We start from the raw sequence: 22,576 nt of genomic DNA, 5'->3' as shown, positions 1-22,576 counted from the left end.
TTGAGTAATCAAGGCTTGGTCCCTCCAGAGACTCCTAGAGGCAAGATCTTTGTAACAAGTCAATTTCGCCTCTGTATTATTGAGAAGTCTCATTGTTCCCCGTTAGCAGGTCAACCTGGCATTCAGGGTACAAGGAAATTGCAAGGTACAAGGAAGTTCTGGTGGCCAACTCTCAACAGGAATGTGGAGGCTTTTGTTGCTTTTTGTGAAACTTGGGCTCGAGCAAAAACTCCTCGGACACGTCCTGCAAGAGAGTTGTGTCCATTATCCATTCCTAAAAGGCCCTGGACTCATATTTCTATGGATTTTATAACTGATCTTCCTCCATCTGAGGGAAAGACTGTTCTATGGGTGGTGGTGGACAGGTTCAGTAAACAGTGTCATCTCATTCCTTTGAAAAATCTCCCTTCGGCCAAAGTTCTTGCTTATTTATTTTTAAGACATGTTGTTAGGTAACATGAGGTTCCGTGAAATATTGTATCTGATCGAGGGGTACAATTTCTTTCATAATTTTGGCATTTTTGTAAACAGTTGGGTGTTGAGTTGTCTTTTTTATCCGCTTTTCATCCCCAATCTAACGGTCAAACAGAAAGAATGAATCAAAAACAGTACCTTAGATATTATGTAGCAGATAGACAGGATGAATGGGTATCTTTTCTGTCTCTTGCTGAGTTTGCCTGGAAAAATCAAGAAAATTCTTCAACTGGTATGTCACCGTTCTTTTAATACACAGTTTTCTTCCTTTACCAATACTGATAATAATAACCCTGAAGTCAAGACTACCATGAGTAAACTGTACACAGTTTGGGCCCAGGTTCAGAAGAACTTGAGAAATGCCCAATAACTACAAAAAAGATCTGCCAACAAGAGACGCACTTGTGGCATAAAATGTAATAAAGTGTGGTTATCTACAAAAAATCTTTGTCTCTAGGTTCCATCTAAAAAGTTGGCTTCTAGGTTCATTGGACCTTATGAGATAATTGAAGTAATTAGTCCTTTCAAATTAAAATTACCTTCTTCATTTAAGGTTCATAATGCGTACTACTGCTCTTTGTTAAAATGGTATGTTCCTGTTCAGTCTCCAGTCTCGGTGCCACTTCCTCCAGTTGAGATATACGGAGAACTGGAGTATGAGGTCTCCAAAATACTGGACAGTCGAGGGTACAAGATTCTGTCCAGTATTTGGTTCACTGGAAAGGTTATGGTCCGGAGGTTCCACGTTTCTCATCCGGACCAACCTAAACCCAAATTTAAGGGTCCAGTGGCTCCTCTTAAAAGGGGGGGGGGGGGGGTACATGTCAGAACCTAGAGGGTTAAAAGGTTCTGACAGATTCTTTATTTGTTTTTGTTGCCGGGTTACACTTAGCTGTCTGGCTGGTCAGCTGACCTTTTGATGAGAGCACCTGTGGGGTTGCCTATTTAACCTGGCAGTTTGCTCTCATTTAATGCCTGGGAAAGAGTCCAACTTCAGTAGCTAGCGACAGACCCCTTGCCTAGGTCGGGTACGTAAGTAGGCAGGCATAGGAGAGTGGATGAGAATAGTGCACTCCGTCCCTTCCCATATGTGGCAACATGTTTAAACTCTCCCTTGGGCACCAAAAGAGCAAGCGTCACACATGCATCCATGTAGAAATTTCTCTCAACTAAGAAATAAGGTTTCAAATGAATAGTAACAAAGAAAATCAAATCTTTATAACCAAGTAATGCTGAATATGCTAATAGGGTTGCAGACATGAGTCACTTGCGCTTGTATTAAACCAGGAACATCATTTCTAACATTGCCTTCATTGTTTTTCTGCCTTTTACACAGAACATTGTAGCACTCCTGTATTCATCTCACTGTTATCACAGTCATTGTTAATAATATTAACAAACCCAGGAACAACAGGATGCATTCTCTGGTTTAATTATGGATCACAGGTCATAAACATGTTTTATGAATACGCCGCCACGAGGAAGGTACGCATCCATTCGTGTAAATTGCTTTCCAGAATAAGATATGGAGGGCAAAGACGGATTATTGTTTGAAGTGTTTGACAAGAGAAGGAGAACATCAATTGTATATTTTATGACTAATATATCTTTGATGTCAGTCTTTTAATGGGCAATATATTGTAACTTAAACTGTTATAATACAGAAAGGTTAAAACACAAAAAATTACTTATCTCCCTTATAATAATAATAATGTGACAGCAATTATGAAGCATTAACCGATGTCTATTCCTTGTAAAACAAACCTAAAGGATCTAGAATTGTCTAAAGGCTCCTTGTCCTGAAGCTTCTTACAATAGGCTGATATAGGAGATCGGCTTGTGCAAAAGTTGCAAATGCAATAAAGCTTGTGTGTAATGTTATACTGAAATGTGTACTGCTTCATACATAAAATGTTTAAGCCTTGTAATTATAATGTGTAAAAAAGATTTTTTTTCTATCTTTATTGCTTCACATCTATTTACTAGAGATGAGCGAATTGAAGATGAAGAATGATCGAATTCCTTACAAATTTCGGGAAAAATTGGATTATCAAAGAATGCGAATATCGCTGCAATTCTATCACGCAAATCAGTTCATTAAACTCCATTTAGTGCTGCCCAAGCTCCAGGGCATCTAAAATGGCGGATCCACATGTCAGGACATGGGGCAAGGAACTCTGGGAAGGCGGGAGGGCAAGGCGGGTAGGCGGGATGGCCCTGAATTACATGCAGAATGCAGCCTATCAGTAGCCAGTCACCCCTGTGATGTCACAGCCCTATATAATCGGCAGTCATATTCCGGATAGTCACTTCTTTCATTACACTGCAGAGAGATAGGACAGCTAGCCTGTGTGTGTGTCACACAAAAAAGCTTCTTCCAGCAGCGTTTTACCTCCTAGTCACATCAGTATTCTGGCGGACAGAGAACGTTGCTTTTTTTCACAGAAAATAATTTTTACTGCAGTCATTAACCTCCCAGTCCCTTTCTACAGCATTGTATTACAGAAAGGGGCATATAGCTGTGTGTTGCCTCATACATTTGAACAAGTTGCCTCAGCTTCATAAACCTTAGCAGAGGATGGAGGAAAACATTTTCAGCGCAATTCTGTGCCTTTGTTCCACAACAAATGGTCTGCTGGTTATACTAATCTGTAGACGGTATAATACCCAGCAGTCCATTCCTAATAGTCATTGAGAGAGTGCAATTTTGGGTTTAGTACACAGTGACTGTGTGCTGCAGCACTGTTCTGTACTGTTGGTGTTGTGGAAAAATATGTCTTTTAAGCATACTGTAGTACATTTGTCTGCCCTCATAAGTGCATACCACATACCTACATCTAAGTAGTGTACTATTTTGTACCTGTTAATCCGTCAAGGGCCTAGATACTGTGAAAGAACAGCAAAAAGTAATCTCCTGCTGCTGTTCTAGACAAATGCTGTTTTAAGCATAGTAAAGCGTATTGTACTCCCCTCTTGCACTAAGTATGTCAGGCAGAGAAGTGCCAGTACGTGCACAGAGGAGTGGCAGAGGCCTTAATTCATCAGGAGCAGGCAGAGGTTGCAGCAAACTAGGGGCAAGTGGCAGCAAGAGTGACAGCGAGAGGACTGAGCTCCCAGTATCAGCTAGCAGTCGTGTATCAACCAGCACCCATCTGCCATCATCGATTGGTTAACATGGTCATCCACTTCATCACAAGTGACATCTGATACCCCCTGTCAACAGTCGGTGGGTACCTCAGACACAAGCCTCAGTTGGCATTGCCCGGGAGCATTCCCTATGCTCCTATTGCCTCTGTTCCATGCTGTTCAATCCCCCACAGAAGTATCTTATGCTGTGGGTTCAGCTCCACAAGTTAGTGAGGGCGATCTAATAGAGGACAGTCAGCAGCTACTGCCCAGCCAAGAAGTGGAGGAGACATCCTTCGCTTCTTACGCTAGGCGGGCAAGTAGTGATGAGAAGAGTGACATGGGAGGCAGTGTTGCCAGGGTTCAGGGTCCTGAAGCAGACACTGTTGAGGAACCTGAGGAGGACATCAGTGACGTGCAGACACTGGTTGATGATGATGAAGTCAATCACATTTGGGAGCCGGGTGCAGAAGGGGCTTCATCATCATCAGGAGAAGAGGGTTGCAGGTTGCCCATGAGGCAGCAGCTAAGCCAGCAAGGTGGTAGCATGGTTGGCAGTCAGCATGGTGGCAGAAGTGGAAATTCTGGACCCAAACATGCCCAGGGTAGACCACTCGCTTCGCAGCAGCCTACCTTCCCGGAAGGTAGTGAAACAGGGGTTCCTGGAGACAGTGGCAGTAGCAGTCAATTAGTGCGGACTGTTGGTGGGAAAATCAGCTACTCGACGGTGTGGCGGTTTTTCATCAAGCATCCGGAGGAGGTTAACATAGTCACATGCAAAATGTGTCGGCAGAAGGTGAAGCATGGCCAGGGGCCCAATGTCGGCACCACGGCCCTGCGTTAACATATACTGCACCACCATAAAGCGGCCTGGGAGAACCATGGCTCCGATGTAGTAGTCCAGACTGCTGAATCACCCAGTAGCCCGCCGCTCCCTCTTTCAGCCAGCCAAGGCTCCACCACCTCAGCTGAAGGGAGCTGTGTGTCATACCCTCCTTCTGTCGCTCCAGATGCTCCTCCTACTTTTAGTCAGTCATCAATCCATCGGCAAAGCCATGTCCAAGAGACAACAGTATGCACCCACTCATCCAACGGCGCAGAAGCTGAATGTGCTCCTGTCCATGTTGCTGGTGCTGCAGTCCCTCCTTTTGCACCTTTCAGAGAACTGATGGCTTGTGCCGAGCCGAGGTGGAGAGTGCCAAGCCGTCATTTATTTGCGAAGAAGGCAGTAACAGCCCAGCACACTTTTTTTGGAAGAGAAGGTGAGCCAGTCCTTGAGCCGGTCGGTGTGTACCAAAGGGCATGGCAGCACAGACATCTGAAGCTGTAACTATGGTCAGGGACAATACATGTCCTTTACGGCTCACTGGGTGAATGTGGTTCCTGCACAGCCACAACACCAACTTGGACACGTCACGCCGCTTCCTCCTCCACGCTCTCAAGCCATTGGTCCTGTGACAATATGCAACTCCGCCTCCTCATCCTCCACCGTGTCCTCAGCCTCCACTACCCAGACAAGTCTCAGTGCCCCTACAGCATACCATGTGTGAAGGGCACGGCGGTGCCACGCTGTTCTTCACATGGTTTGCCTTGGCAAGCAGAGTCACACAGGGGAGGAACTGCTAGAAGTCATTCATAAAGAAATTGTAGCATGGCTTACTCCATAAAATCTGGAAATGGGGGTGTGTGGCTTGGCTCACGAGGCATGTGCAGCGCGGCGTAGGAGCTCCTGCAGGGCCTACAATTACCGAGGTGGTCCACTCTGCTATGGGAGGCAGATGAAGTAATAAAGCCCGCAAACCTGCTGTCACAGCCCCTGAGCACCCTCCTGAAAACATTGCAGCATTATTCAGAGCTCTCCCGGGCCCGCTGCAGACAACACGGCCCTCCAGCACGCGGCCGATTTTAGCCCCGGAACAACCCGCATCCTTCCTCCTGCCCACGGCGAAAGCTGAACAATCTTCACATGTGTCACAACAGGAGATGCTACGATGACTGGCCTCACCTGGCGGCTGCCACTGAACAACTCCTGCGGAGGGATGCCTCAGACATACCGAACCCCGGTGGCCACGTGCACCTCACCACTGACACCTCCATGTATGGTGCGATGACGCAGAGTGTGGCCTCCTCCCTGCTCTTACCATCACAGCATGGGAATGGAGGCCCCTCTGTAGCGCAGAGGGCAGCCTTGGGGATATCCTCCTCCTCTGCACCACAGACCTTGTCCCCACTTCCCACAGAGAATCCACAACATGTAGGGGAATTCAGAGGAGGCTCAGACACCATGAATGCCCCCCATACCTCCTTGGGCACTGCATCTCAGCCCATGATGTTTGACCTCCCTCCTCACACCATCTATAAGTGCAGCATATCTCCATGCCCTACTATGCTGCTGCAGCATCACCATTGCTGCCTTAAAAGAGACCCAGGGAGACCCCTTCTAGCTCCAACCATCCCTCTCACTCTGCCTCCTTAACTCAGCAATCAGCTGCATATGCTTTTAATGTCATTACACCTGCTCAAGTTCAGGGCCCCCCGGCCCAGGATGTGACTGACTGGTCAGTAGAAATGGACTCTGACTCTCCTAGGGGTTCCCAGGACTCTGCTGCAGACAGCGACCCCCCTGACTACTGGGGAGCTAGCCCTCCTGCTAAGAAGACCCTGTTTAAAACACCGCACAAATCGACTTCCTCTCATTTATCCAGAATGGGGCACTCCTCCTCTGATGACACCCCAACAGAAAATAGGAGGCCGCAACGTGGATCACCTGTATGACCAGCCCGGCCTGGTGCTGGATCCAAGTTTGCCTACGCCTGAGGTGGCCACAAATACTCTCAAGAACTTTCCTGAACTTCAAGCCTTACTGGCTTTGCTACCTACTAAATCTGACCTGCAGATGCTCTCCTCTGTCCTCTGAACAGCCTGGAGGCAAGATCTTAAGCATGTCAAAGAGGATGTGTCACAACTGAAGCATAGAGTTCGTGACTAGTGATGTCGCGAACATAAAATTTTCGGTTTGCAAATGGCAGAACGCGAACTTCCTCAAATGTTCGCGAATCGGGCGAACCGCCATTGACTTCAAAGGGCAGGTGAATTTTAAAACCCATAGGGACTCTTTCTGGCCACAATAGTGATTTAAAAGTTGTTTCAAGGGGACTAATACCTGGACTGTGGCGTGCCGGAGGGAGATCCATGGCAAAACTCCCATGGAAAATTACATAGTTGATGCAGAGTCTGGTTTTAATCCATAAAGGGCATAAATCACCTATTATTCCTAAATTATTTGGAATAACGTGCTTTAGCCCCCTTTAGGCAGCACATAGTTAGATCCCCCCTTTAGGCATCACATAGTTAGATCCCCCCTTTAGGCAGCACATAGATTCCCCCATATTAGGCAGCACATAGTTAGAGCCCACCTTTAGGCAGCACATAGAGCCCCCCTTTAAGCAGCACATAGATTCCCCCATATTAGGCAGCACATAGTTAGAGCCCCCCTTTAGGCAGCACATAGGTAGAGCCTCCCTTTAGGCAGCACATAGATTCCCCCATGTTAGGCAGCACATAGTTAGTGCCGCCCTTTAGGCAGCACATAGAGCCCCCCTTTAAGCAGCACATAGATTCCCCCATATTAGGCAGCACATAGTTAGAGCCCACCTTTAGGCAGCACATAGAGCCCCCCTTTAGGCAGCACATAGATTCCCCCATGTTAGGCAGCACATAGTTAGAGCCCCCCTTTAGGCAGCACATAGAGCCCCCCTTTAGGCAGCACATAGTTTCCCCCATATTAGGCAGCACATAGTTAGAGCCTCCCTTTAGGCAGCACATAGATCCCCCTTTAGGCAGCACATATTTAGATGAGCCTTTAGGCAGCACTTAGATTCCCCCATATTAGGCAGCACATAGTTAGAGTCCCCCTTTAGGCAGCACATAGTTAGAGCCCCCCTTTAGGCAGCACTGGTTTTATTTCACACCAAATGTGATTTTCACTAGTGTGACAATCAGCAAAAAAGGTTGCCAGCGGAGTTCCCCTTTTAAGCAGAGGTCCCCAACCAAGACACACAGACTGAACTTATAGCCCTTTTAATACTGTAGTTAGTTGCTTGAAGGAAATGAAGTTTTACACCGGAGTACCCCTTTTAACCAGCGGTTCCCTCCCAACCAGGCTGCCTCCAGCTGTTGCAAGACACACGAACTGAACTTATAGCCCTTTTAATACTGTAGTTAGTTGCTTGAAGGAAATTAAGTTTTACACTGGAGTACCCCTTTTAACCAGCGGTTCCCTCCCTACCAGGGTGCCTCCAGCTGTTGCAAGACACACGGACTGATATTTGAGCCCTAAAAAGGGATTTTTGGGTGCTGTCCTTAAAGCAGATGTTACACTAGTGCTTTAGAAGTAAACTGGACCCTGAATACACCACCTAGCAGCAACCTAGCTATCGCTTTCCCTATTACAGCAGGAGCAGCTTCTCTGTTCCTCCACTTTCTAAGCCTGCAGCATGCCGAATGAAGGTAAAATGTCGTCCGTGCAGAAGGTAGGAGGGTCTGGAAGGGAGGGACTGCTGCTGATTGGCTGTAATGTGTCTGCTGACTCTGACTCACAGGGTCAAAGTTTACCGCAATGTTAAAATATAGGGGGCGAATCGAACTTCACATTTGTTCGTCCGGCGACGCGAACATGCTAAGTTCGCCGGGAACTGTTTGCCGGCGAACAATTCGCGACATCTCTATTCGTGACCTGGAAGAATTCCGCTCCTCAGTGGCTGTACAGCTACACTCTCTCAGTGGCAGTACCAAATCTATCTCCATACATCAATCCGCAAAGGTAGACAAACTCGACGATCTGGAGAACAGAAACAGGGGAGAAAACATTAGGATCAAAGGTCTACGTGAATTGGTCCCTCCTCCAACCCTGCTAATGTCTTGCAAACGCTGTTCAACTAAGTCCTTCAGAAACCACCAGATGCTCCAATAGAATTGGACAGAGCACACCAAGCCCTAAAAGCTAAGAGCCCGGACCTGTCTAAACCGTGAGACGTCATCTGTAATGTACACAATTTCCTAGTGAAGGACGAAATAATGCGCAAAGCCAGAAATCTGAAGCATCTTACTTATAATGACTCCCCTGTCTACCTGTATCCTGATCTTTCCTTGAGAACGCTCAAACTGAGGGCGGCCCTCAAACCACTCCTTTTGATGCTTAAAAATACCCAAATCAACTACAAGTGGGACTTTCCCTTCTCTCTAATGGCGAGATATGGCTGAACGACTGCGTCACTCAGACGTCCTGAAGACTTACCGGCCTTCCTAGCATTGTTTAAGCTACCATATGTTCCTCTGCCTGAATGGGATGGATTGTTCCTGCCTTCAACCTGGCCACGGACCACGTCAAAGACAGCGCAACCAAAATGCCTTGCCAGAGTGGACCCCCCGCCCTCTGCCCCAAAGACACCAATCCAGCACCACAAGACCTGACTCTCCTGACATGAGGGACTCCCTGGTCCCTATTTGCAACACACCCCACAAGTGCTGCTGCCAGATGTATTGTTCCCCACGATCTGGATTGGAATGCTAGAACCTGCTTTACTACTGTCCGGTGGTATATTTTGTCTCCTCTTGGTAGCACCTATTAGAGGTGCCCCCCCACTGCTATGCATTTGCATGTTTGTCATACTGTTGTTTTTCTACCGTTTAATTCCTGCCTCCCACTTCAGTGCTACCATGAGAATATGCCTATTTTCCTATTGTTATAACGCCTCCTCATCCTGGTTACTCTTCGCTATATACCTAGCGGAGAGTCCCATCTCCCTGATATTTCTTTAGGCCCTGTAACTGTATGTTACAAATTATTTCTATGCTACCCACATTTGCTTTCCCTGATTCCGGGTTTGTCTCCTTAGAGCTATGATTGGGCTGGTCCCGATCTGAGTACTGGCCCTTATGGTCCTTCTTCTTAGACCCCTTGCTACAATTCCCTTATGGTTTCCTCTTACCTTGTCCTGCCCTATCCCTCACCTTCTCTTGCTCACTCCCACTCTCTTTTTGTTTACTCTTAGGATCCTCTCTAGTTTTGATCAACCGACCTGCAACCTGGGTGCTCTGGACTTCCGCGATGCAGCCGCTCCCATCCCCTACTCATCATTATGGCAACTGACATTAAACTAGTCACCCTGAATGCTCAGGGATTAAACACTCCCAAAAAACACGCTCAAATACTCTATACGCTACATGAACAAAAAATGCACATCGCTGCACTACAGGAAACCCATTTCAAATCTAACCATGTCCCCACACTGTCTAACAAATACTTTTCCCCCTCGGTCCATAGTACTAACCCAGACTCCAGGTCGAAAGGAGTCTCATTGGCCTTACCTCAAATCCCTCCCCCTATAAATCCTCTCCCAGACCCATGTGCTAGATCTATATTCGTGAACTGTGATATCTCTAACCAACCCATCACCGTGGCATCCATCTATGCCCCAATAAAGATCAGATACCCTTTCTCTTACGGACCCTTAATACGCTTTTGGAATTTGCTTCTGGCCCTATTTTCCTATGTGGAGACCTCAACCTTCCCCAATTTCCTAAATTTGATACATCGTCAGGCTCCTCGACCCTCTCCCATAATAAGCTTAGGGCTTTGAGGAAAAGATTGCACTCCATGCAACTGAGTGACACATGGGGATCCTAACATCCACAAGATAAAGAATGCACTTTTTACTCCTTCCTGAGACAAACCTCTAGCCGCATTGATTGCATCTTCTGCCCCACCACTTATTACCCTCTGTTACATCCACAAGCATCGGACTGAGGCTACTGTCTGTTCACGCCCAGTCTCCTGCACGTTGGCTCTTCCCTCTCTCTCGAGGCCGCAATTCACCTGGCACTTTAATGAATCCCTCCTTAGGGACCATGTGTGCCTGCAGGATATTCCATGCTGACCATGCCACGGACAATTCCTCCCCTCTGACTAAATGGGAAGCATTGAAATGTGTCCTCAGAAGTGTGGTGATCAAACATGGTTCCCGGCTGAAGAAGGAAGTGTTGGCGAAAATATCTAGCCTTTACCATTCTCTGCAACTCCTTGAGTCGCGCCATAAGCAGTCTCAGCAAGACAATGTCTTGCGGGAACTCATTCAAGTTTTTAGCAAACTTTTAGACCAACTGTCCTCAAAACATAAGTACTATAAACAACTTACTGGCTGTCTTTTCTATGAGGCAATGGGGCAATAAATCTGAAAAGCTTCTTGCATCCGCACTCAAGAAATCTTCCCTGTTTATTCCCTCCATTAAGATGCATGCAGGTACCCCTTGTAACCTGTGCCAAAGAGAAAAGTACATATTACGCACTCACCTGGTTTCATGGCAAAAAAAAGGGGTATCTTTATTCCAGGATTACATGGATCACAGGGAAACAAGTCGAGAAGAGGAAGGAGATGGAGCTCGGCCGAGCTCGTTGAACGACTGTCCCGTTTCGCGGATTCTCCGCTCCCCGCTCTTTCTACCCCTTTAAATGGCAAGCCTCCTCCCTCAAATACTTAGGTGATACTAACTAACTGATACTTACCGCCTCAACTTCCCTCCTCTCTTACATTCCCTGAAGCAAGATCTAGCCAGATGGAAGCGAAGGGACTTCTCTTGGCTGGGCAGAATCAACATCTTTAAGATGAATGCGCTCCCCCGCCTCCTTTATCTCTTCTCATGTGTCCCTCTACACCTGCCACGTACCTTTTTTGGAAAACTCACTTCACTTCTATCGAGCTTTATCTCGGCTAAAAAAAAACACTCCAGACTTGCTAGACATGTCCTCATTAGGAGGAAACGAGAGGGAGGTTTAGCTCTCCCAGACTTCCTTTCCTAGTACCCTGCATCTGTATTGGCTAGAGTACTGGACTGCTGCCATCATGAGACTGCTAAGCAATGGGTATCGGTGGAGGGCCAGATGATTGGCTATGACCTGAAGGCATTTATATGGAACCCCCACACCGCTCCTCCTCTTGTCCCTCCCTCATTTCTACCTCCAGTGCTGGACTCAATCCACCGTGCGCGCAAATCTTACCTGTCCCGACTGGAACTCTTCCCCCCTTAACGCCTCTCTTTGATAATCCCCTTTTTGCCCCGCCACGCTCAAACCCTAGCTTTTTATCTCACCGAAGAGGCAGGGGAACTAGTTTTCATGATCTCCTGAACCGAACCTCACTTAAACTGGAATTGATCCATGACCCCGCCCCCTCCTTCACACAACTATTACAATATGCACAATTGAGGCACTTTTATCAGACTAACAAACAAACAATGCAGCTTCACCAGCGACTATCACACTTTGAAAAGCTGTGTACTGCCACAAGCCCGGGGTCACGTACAATATATAATCTGCTACTCAATTCCACCTCTGACTGACCTCTTCCTTTCAAATCTGGTTGGGAAAAGGACTTGGGCCACGCTATCTCAGATGAGGATTGGCACACAGCAATAGTCAAATACCACAGATCGTCCATATCATGCAAAACCCAGGAGACCAAATGTAAAATCCTGACACAGTGGTACAGAACTCCTACCATGCTAACGACCTTCTACCCAGGAGTACCGGACACCTGTTGGTATTGTAACTCAGCTAAAGGCACTATGCTACACATATGGTTCTCCTGTCAACTCCTGTTTCACTTCTGGACGAAAGTCCTGGATGTCATATACCACATCCCCTCAGTTCGACTCCCATCCACTCCTGAGGTCACCTTCCTTTCCATACTAACCCACCACATTTCTACAGATTCCTCCCGACTCCTCACCTTCCTTCTGATGGCCGCTAGAAGGGTTATCTTGAGGCTGTAGAAATCAACTGCCCCTCCCATGATGTCCTTGTGGTTTCAGGAAGTATCCCACATCCATAGGATGGAGGAACTGACTGCTGACATTAACAATCAAATATCGTACTACACTATGACATGGCGTCTATGGAATGCCTTCTTGACCTCCCCGAGCTTCACTGACTTGCATCTCAATGATTGAACTGGGAGTGAGCCTCCCATAGGAAACAGACACCACAGCTTACTTACCCCCTGACATTAACACAATCTTTTAGTAAGAGATGCTTTATCTACCACATGATGCTGCTCATCGTGGAGTTCCGGAACTGGTCCTACTCGCAGGTACTCTCCTTCGTTCCTTGTGATCCTACAGACTCTGACTCACTAAATCTCTGCTCTCCCTTGCCTCCCCATGTCTTCTCTCCCTCTGCCCCCACTTTCTTCTTCCCATTCTATCCTTTCTTTCCCTTCATATGCCTTCAGTTTCCTTATTCCCTATACTTGGCTTGATGCACACATGTATGCCTGACTCGGGTTAAGGTTTTTGTCACCAACCGTTGTTATTCCTTCTAGGACACCTAGCTAGATGAGATCTATTTATACACTCTTTTATGATTAATGATGTGGAGAGGTCCTCCTGGGGATCTACCTCCCTCCATTTGTTACGTTCTGACATGTGTTAATGTCCCATGAACACACCTTAGCGATGAGACTCAACTGAGTCCGGAATGTCAAACCAATGCATTGTTTACCTTGTTGCCAGCTGTTGCTGATTTAGAATTTGATCCTCTGCCTCATATACATTGTTTTACTTTGTATTGCTGATATCATACGTCAATTCTGAAAATTTTTTCAATAAACTTTGAAAAAAACAAAAAACAAACTGGAAATGGGAACCATGGTGACTGACAAGGCGAAGAACATCTTGTATGTGTTGCGACAGGGAAGGCTGAGCCATGCAACCTAAATGGCACATGTCTTCAATCTGGTTGTCAAGCGGTTCCTGAAGTGTTCTCCCCATTTGCAAGACATCCTAACAATGGGAAGGAAACTTTGCATGCATTTCAGCCACTAGAACACCGAAAAGCACACCCTCCTTAAGCTGCAGACTCAGAACGTTATCCACTAACATAGTCTGATTTCTGATGTTGTCACATGTTGGAATTCCACCCTCCATATGTTGGACCAGCTACACGAACAGAGAAAAGCCATCACTGGTTTCTTGATGATTCAAGTGGATAGGGGGACTCCTCTGTGTAACTTCAATGTCAACCAGTGGCAGCACATATGTGAAACCTGACGTTTGCTCAGGCCCTTTGAGGAAGCCACATTATTATTAAGTCTCCAGGATTACGGGATGAATGACGTCATTCCACTGCTTCATTTCCTACAACACGTGTTGGAAACAATGGCTGGTTAGGGCACTGGAGACTGCCTACATCTCACGGCCACATGAGCCCTGTGGGGGCTGAACTGGAAGAGGAGGAGGGGGGACGGGACAGTGGAGCACAGTTTAGGTTTCGCCAAATGGGTGGTTTTTATAGTCAACTGACAGGAGAGGAGGAGCAGGAGCAGCCAGAGGAGCTAGAGGGTTATGAGGAAGGCGAGACAGAGGACCCAGACACACCGTGGCAGTATGCAGTGGAGATGGAGGAAGGGAGTCCCTCCAAGTCATTTGCACAAATGGCACGATGCATGCTAAGTTGCTTGCGTAGTGACTACCAAATTGTCACTATTCAGCTGTAAGATGACTTCTGGCTCTCCACCTTATTGGACCCTTGCTACTGCCACCTTATTGGACCATTGGGGCCTTTTTGACACCCACTGAGAGGTAGGACAAACTGACCTACTACAGAGACATTCCACAAAGTCAGTTGGTGCCTATGAGTGCCATCATCCATCCTCTCGCAGGTCTGACTCGGGGGGCACTCTGCGCTTACCTTCCACTTTCATGGCTGCTGGGGAGGGGTGGCAGGAGCAGTACCAGCACCATCAGCAGCAGCCTGAGTCTGCAGTCGCTGATGAGTACATTTCTTCACCCACATAGTGAAGCAACTCATCAGCAGCAGGTAGACCTGGAACAGGACCTGAACCAACAGGTGGTGGCATACCTTGACATGACCATGTCACCACACCTTGAAGATATGCTGGACTTCTGGGCAGCCAAATTTGATTTGTGGCAGCAACTAGCAGTGTTTGCCCTGGAAAAGCTGTCCTGCCCAGCCAGTAGTGTGCCATCAGAGCGGTGTTTAGTGCAGCGGGGGCCATAGTCACCCTAAGGAGAACTCGTTTGTCCACAAAAAATGTGGAGAGACTGACCTTTGTGAAGATGAATCAGGCATGGATCAGCAAAGATGTCAAGCCACCAACGCCTGATGCATCAGAGTAGATTGACCATGGTGTCACACCAACACTTCACAAATATGGATAGTGCCAAACAGATTTAAGGTGCTGCTCCCCAGATACAAACATTCCTCCACATCAGAACTTTTTTCACCCACCTTCGTCACCAGGTACCGGTAATGCCACCCACCACTTCACTCTGTCACCGGGTCGCTTTCAGGACTCCTGATGCTGCTGCCACCTCCAGGCTTTGCCATTCAGCCACTATATGGTTTCCTCATGCTTCAGCCACCTTCAGGCTGTGCCATTCAGCCACTATATCGTCTCCTCATGCTTCAGCCAACTCCAGACTCTGCCATTCAGCCACTATATGGTCTCTTCATGCTTCAGCCACTTCCAGGCTGTGCCATTCAGCCACTATATGGTTAATGATGCTGCAGGGCCTGGGACATTACCTACAAATTTTCACGGTAGCACTAGCTACCATAAATCTTCAATTTAAATGTTAAAATTCATCTTTTAATCTTAGGGATTGTTAGTCCCTATGGTCTCCTCATGCTACCACGGGCTGCAGGCTGTGTCATTTAGCCACTATATGGTTTACTGATACTGCTGGGCCTGGGACATTACCTACAAACTTTTATGGTAGCACAAGCTACCATAAATCTTCACCCCTTAAGGACTCAGCGTTTTTCGGTTTTTGCTTTTTCGTTTTTTCCTCATTAACTTTTAAAAATTAAAACCATTTAAATTTTCCACCTAAAAATACATATTATGGCTTATTTCTTTTTTGCACCACCAATTCCACTTTGCAGGGACATTAGTCATTTTACCCAAAAATCATTGTACGACAAAATTGAAGAAAAAAACTCCATTTTGTAAATTTTGGGGGCTTTACACAATGCATTTTTGGGTAAAAATTACACCTTATCATTATTCTGTAGGTCCATACAGTTAAAATGATACCCTACTTATATATATATTTTATTTTGTCATACTTCTGGGAAAAACCATAAATACATGCAGTAAAATGTAAACGTATTTTAAAAATTTCCTCTTTTGACCCCTATAACTTTTTATTTTTCCACATATGGGAATGTATGAGGGCTCATTTTTTGCGCCCTGATCTGAAGTTTTTATCGGTAACATTTTTGTTTTGATCGGAAAAGTGACCAAAAATATGCTATTTTGGACTTTGGAATGTTTTTTACGTGTACGCCATTGACCGTGGGGTTAAATTAATGACATATTTTTATAGTTTGGACATATATTGTTAGTTAAACCACACGGTCAATGGCGTACGTGCAAAAAAATTCCAAAGTCCAAAATAGCGTATTTTTGGTAACTTTTTATACCATAAAAAAATGAATAAAAAGCGATCAAAGAGTCCGATCAAAACAATCATGGTACTGATAAAAACTTCAGATCACTGCACAAAATATGAGCCCTCATACAGCCCTATATGCAAAAATTTTTTAACGTTATAGGGGTCAGAAGAGGACAATTTTAACTGTATTCATTTTCGTGCATGTAGTTATGATTTTTTCCAGAAGTATGGCAAATCAAACCTATATAAGTAGAGTATCAATTTAATCGTATGGACCTACACCAAGAAGAAAAAGTGTAATTTTTACTGAAAAATTTACTGCGTAGAAACGGAAGCCCCCAAAATTTACAAAATGGCGTTTTTTCTTCAATTTTGTCGTACAATGATTTTTTTTTTCGTAGATTTTTGGGTAAAATGACTGATGTCATTACAAAGTCGAATTGGTGGTGCAAAAAAAAAAGGCCTCATTTGTTTTCTTAGGTGAAAAATTGAAAGGGTTATGATTTTTAAAAGGTAAGGAGGAAAGAATGAAAGTACAAAAACAGAAAAACACTTGGTCCTTAAGGGGTTAATGCCGTGCTGGAAGTTTTTTCACTTGCCATTTTTCAGCTTGGCGTTTTTTTTTTATGCTTTTGTCGTTTTTCAGCAATTTCGGGCTCAGAGGCTGGATTTTCAAAACACCCGACAAAACCTAGCTTGGCTTTTTTTGTCCTGAAATTGTGGCGTTTTCCTCCCATAGAAGTCTATGGAAGAGCAAAAACGCCAAGAAAAACGCCATGTTGGTTTTAACTTTTCCTTTTTGCAGGTGGTTTTTATTCTTTTTTGGACTTTAGCGAAACTAGACAATCTGTTTGACCTGTGAAGCTTCTTATCTGAAGAGAATGTGTCAATTTCTTGGCACTTAAAATTTATAGAAAACTAGCTGAGTACCTGGCGTTGCCCAGTTATTCCTTCCTAATCCTTGTTGGGCAGGAAAATAAACAAAGGAGGAAGCTTTTGACTTCATATCCCGTCCTCATATATTGTTGTCATATCCCAACCCCACATCCCGACCTCCTATCCCGTCCTCCTATCCACACCTCCTATCTTGACCTCCTATCCCGTCCTCCTATCCTGTCCTCCTATCCAGTCCTTCTATCCTGTCCTCCTATCCAGTCCTCCTATCTCGACCTCCTATCCCGACCTCCTACCCTGTCCTCCAATCTCGAGCTCCTATCCCGACCTCCTATCCCGACCTCCTATCCCGACCTCCTATCCTGACCTCCTATCCCGACCTCCTATCCCGACCTCCTATCCCGTCCTCCTATCTCGACCTCCTATCCCATCCTCCTATGTTGACCTCCTATCCTGTCTTCCTATCCCAACCTCCTTTCCCGTCCTCATATCTTGACCTCCTATCTTGACCTCCTATCCCGTCCTCCTATCCTGATCTCCTATACCGACCTCCTATACAGACCTCCTATCCTGTCCTCCTATCCCATCCTCCTATCCCGACCTCCCATCCCGACCTCCCATATCCCGACCCGTAATATGTGTACCAGGTATTGAAATAGCTCCAGCCGTACGGAAATTATATGGGAACATACATTTCCCATTGATTTGCATGGGACTTTAAACAAAAACCCTGACCCTCACAAATGGGGGTAGTCAAGAGTTAAATTAACTATCCTATATTTTAAGTGGACATATAATTAACATGTGACTAAGTATTATCGAAATATCTCCAGCCGTTTGGAAGTTATGCGGTAACATATATTTCCCATTGACTTGCATGGGACTTTAAACATAAGCCCTGCCCCTGGCATATGGGGGTGAGTAAGGGTTAAATTACCTATCCTATGTTTGTTGTTGACATATAAGTAACATGTGTGCCAAGTTTCATGTTAATATCTTTAGCCGTTTGAAAGTTTTTGTGGAACATACATACATACATACATACACACACACACACACGTTGAGTTTTATATGTATATAGATGTAATTTGAGGAGGGGTGTCTAAACTATAAATAAATATATATATATATATATATATATATATATATATATATATATATATATAGTCATGGCCGTAAATGTTGGCACCCCTGAAATTTTTCAAGAAAATTAAGTATTTCTCAAAGAAAAGGAATGCAGTAACACATGTTTTGCTATATACATGTTTATTCCCTTTGTGTGCATTGGAATTAAACCAAAAAAGGGAGGAAAAAAAGCAAATTGGACATAATGTCACACCAAACTCCAAAAATGGGCTGGACAAAATGATTGGCACCCTTAACTTAATATTTGGTTGCACACCCTTTGGAAAAAATAACTGAAATCAGTTGCTTCCTATAACCATCAATAAGCTTCTTACACCTCTCAGCCGGAATGTTGGACCACTCTTCCTTTGCAAACTGCTACAGGTCTCTCTTATTGGAAGGGGCCTTTTCCCAACAGTAATTTTAAGATCTCTACACAGGTGTTCAATGGCATTTAGATCTGGACTCATTACTGCCACTTCAGAACTCTCCAGTGCTTTATTGATGTTTGGGGTCATTTTTCTGCTGGAAGACACAAGATCTCGGACACAAGCCCAGCTTTCTGACACCTGGCTGTACAGTGCGACCCAAAATCCTCAGATTTCATGATGCCTTGCATTAAAAAGCTCTCTCTTGGTCTCATCTTTCCACAAGACATTTTCCCAGAAGGATTTTGGCGTACTAAAGCTCCTTTTGGTAAAATGTAGTCTTGCTTTTTTATCTCTCTGTGTCAGCAGTGGGGTCCTCCTGGGTCTCTTGCCATAGCGTTTCATTTCATTTAAATGTCAACGGATAGTTCGTGCTGACACTGATGCTCCCTGAGCCTACAGGACAGCTTGAATATCTTTGGTACTTGTTTGGGGCTGCTTATCCCCCATCCGAACTATTCTGCGTTGACACCTTTCATAAATTTTTCCCTTCAGTCCACGCCCAGGACGATTAGCTACAGTGCCATGAGTTATACATAAATTTATTTAGGTGCACTACTGTGGTAGATATAAACAGTGACATATGGCTAACCCTCAAACTGACGTTAAAATTGAGACATTAGCCAGGATATCCTTATGTGAAGGACATACCTGAGCCTGCACACCAATGCCAAGGTTTCTCAAGTGGCACAGGACCTAACACGAAACCTACCTGTGCCGTATGGGCAATACCAGAGGCCAGTGGACAATTACTGCAGCCTGCTCCAAGTTACCTAGAGTTTAGCTGGGCACACATACAATGGGAGGTAGGCTATAAGCTCCACCCAATTTGGCCTATATGTTGCTGGCCTCACAGGGGAACCATAATGCTGCCTAAAAAAAAGATCAAGGCTCATTTAATGTGGAGTTTACACACCTCCAAATGTAGGATTTAAACAACAAGAAGAGAAAAAAACATGGTCTCAAAAAGCAGGAGGTGCTCAACCCCAAATGCAGTTGTGCATTTATGCTGGGGGAGCAGATCCTGTCCTTGTGGTCCATTGCTAAGGGGAATCCCCAGCAAAAAATGCATACAATGGAGGATGCCTGCAGCAGACTACAAGTGCCACAATGGCACCCTACACCAGATGAAAGGTGTGGATGTGTAATATATAGAGTTATACATATAAATTAGGTGCACTACTGTGGTAGATGTAACAATGACATTGGCTAACCCTCAAACTGATGTTAAAATTGAGGCATTAGCCAGTATATCTGTCACGATGCCGGCTGGCAGGAGGTGGATCCTCTGTGCCAGAGAGGGATTGGCGTGGACCGTGCTAGTGGACCGGTTCTAAGTCACTACTGGTTTTCACCAGAGCCCGCCGCAAAGCGGGATGGTCTTGCTGCGGCGGTAGTGACCAGGTCGTATCCACTAGCAACGGCTCAACCTCTCTGGCTGCTGAAGATAGGCGCGGTACAAGGGAGTAGACAGAAGCAAGGTCAGACGTAGCAGAAGGTCGGGGGCAGGCGGCAAGGTTCGTAGTCAGGATGGATGGCAGAAGTTCAGGTACACAGGCTTTGGACACACTAAACGCTTTCACTGGCACAAGGCAACAAGATCCGGCAAGGGAGTGCATGGGAGGAGATCAGATATAGCCAGGGAGCAGGTGGAAGCCAATTAAGCTAATTGGGCCAGGCACCAATCATTGGTGCACTGGCCCTTTAAGTCTCAGAGAGCTGGCGCGCGCGCGCCCTAGAGAGCGGAGCCGCGCGCCAGCACATGACAGCAGGGGACCGGGACGGGTAAGTGACCTGGGATGCGATTCGCGAGCGGGCGCGTCCCGCTGTGCGAATCGCATCCCCGACGGCCATGACAGTGCAGCGCTCCCGGTCAGCGGGACCGACCGGGGAGCTGCAGGGAGAAAGACGCCGTGAGCGCTCCGGGGAGGAGCGGGGACCCGGAGCGCTAGGCGTAACAGTACCCCCCCCCCTTAGGTCTCCCCTTTTTTTTGTCCGGTGACTGCCTCCCCTGGGATGAGGACACCGGGAAAGAATGGATGGTTTCCTCAATGGCAGGCAGTACAGCAGGAGTAGGAATGGGGAGGGAGGGCAGAGGGTGAAGCTTGGCACGGGGCAGGGAGACACAAGGACGGGAGCCATGAGGAGGCACAGAGGCTTGCCTGACGGGACTGGGAGGGGGGGAGAGGCACTTCCTGTGGCAGGCAGAGTCCCAGTACTTGATCTCCCCGGTGGTCCAATCAAGGGTGGGCGAATGAAGCCGGAGCCATGGCAGACCGAGGAGGACCTCAGAGGTACAGCCGGGGAGAACGAAGAGCTCAATCCTCTCGAGGTGGGGTCCAATAGACATGAGGAGGGGTTCTGTGCGGTAACGCACGGTGCAGTCCAATCTGGCTCCGTTGACCGCGGAAATGTAGAGCGGCTTGACGAGACGGGTCACCGGGATGCTGAATTTATTAACAAACGACTCCAAAATAAAATTTCCAGAGGCACCGGAGTCCAAGCAGGCCACGGCTGAGAGGGAGGAGTTGGCTGAAGAAGAAATCCGCACGGGTACCGTGAGACGTGGAGGAGCAGACTTGGAACCAAGAGATGCCACACCGACGTGAGCTGGGTGCGTGCGTGGAGGACGGATAGGGCAATCCACCAAGAAATGCTCGGTACTGGCACAGTAAAGACAGAGATTTTCTTCCCTACGGCGATTCCTCTCTTCCTGGGTCAGGCGAGACCTATCCACTTGCATGGCCTCCTCGGCGGGAGGCCCAGGCGTAGATTGCAACGGATACTGTGGGAGAGGTGCCCAGAGATCTAAGTCTTTTTCCTGGCGGAGCTCTTGGTGTCGCTCAGAAAAACGCATGTCAATGCGGGTAGCTAAATGGATGAGTTCTTGCAGATTGGCAGGAATCTCTCGTGCGGCCAGCACATCCTTGATGCGACTGGATAGGCCTTTTTTAAAGGTCGCGCAGAGAGCCTCGTTATTCCATGATAACTCGGAAGCAAGAGTATGAAATTGGATGGCGTACTCGCCCACTGAAGAATTACCCTGGACCAGGTTCAACAGGGCAGTCTCGGCAGAAGAAGCTCGGGCTGGCTCCTCGAAGACACTCCGGAGTTCAGCGAAGAAGGCCTGGACTGTGGCTGTGGCAGGATCATTGCGGTCCCAGAGCGGTGTGGCCCAAGACAAGGCCTTTCCTGAAAGAAGGCTTACTACGAACGCCACCTTAGACCGTTCTGAAGGAAACAAGTCCGACAACATCTCCATATGCAGGGAACACTGAGACAAAAATCCACGGCAGAGTTTAGAGTCCCCATCAAATTTGTCCGGCAGGGACAAGCGGAGGCTAGGAGCGGCCACTCGCTGCGGAGGAGGTGCAGGAGCTGGCGGAGGAGATGGTTGCTGCTGTAGCAGAGGCAGAAGTTGCTGTAACGTGGCGGTCAACTGCGACAGCTGCTGTCCTTGTTGGGCAATTTGCTGCGATTGCTGAGCGACCACCGTGGTAAGGTCAGCGAGACTTGGCAGCGGCACCACAGCGGGATCCATGGCCGGATCTACTGTCACGATGCCGGCTGGCAGGAGGTGGATCCTCTGTGCCAGAGAGGGATTGGCGTGGACCGTGCTAGTGGACCGGTTCTAAGTCACTACTGGTTTTCACCAGAGCCCGCCGCAAAGCGGGATGGTCTTGCTGCGGCGGTAGTGACCAGGTCGTATCCACTAGCAACGGCTCAACCTCTCTGGCTGCTGAAGATAGGCGCGGTACAAGGGAGTAGACAGAAGCAAGGTCAGACGTAGCAGAAGGTCGGGGGCAGGCGGCAAGGTTCGTAGTCAGGATGGATGGCAGAAGTTCAGGTACACAGGCTTTGGACACACTAAACGCTTTCACTGGCACAAGGCAACAAGATCCGGCAAGGGAGTGCATGGGAGGAGATCAGATATAGCCAGGGAGCAGGTTCAAGCCAATTAAGCTAATTGGGCCAGGCACCAATCATTGGTGCACTGGCCCTTTAAGTCTCAGAGAGCTGGCGCGCGCGCGCCCTAGAGAGCGGAGCCGCGCGCG

The sequence above is a fragment of the Hyla sarda genome, chromosome 9, assembly GCF_029499605.1.
Source record: "Hyla sarda isolate aHylSar1 chromosome 9, aHylSar1.hap1, whole genome shotgun sequence".
Taxonomy (NCBI): domain Eukaryota; kingdom Metazoa; phylum Chordata; class Amphibia; order Anura; family Hylidae; genus Hyla; species Hyla sarda.
The sequence above is the reverse complement of the archived record's forward strand: the minus strand, read 5'-3'. Positions refer to the sequence as shown.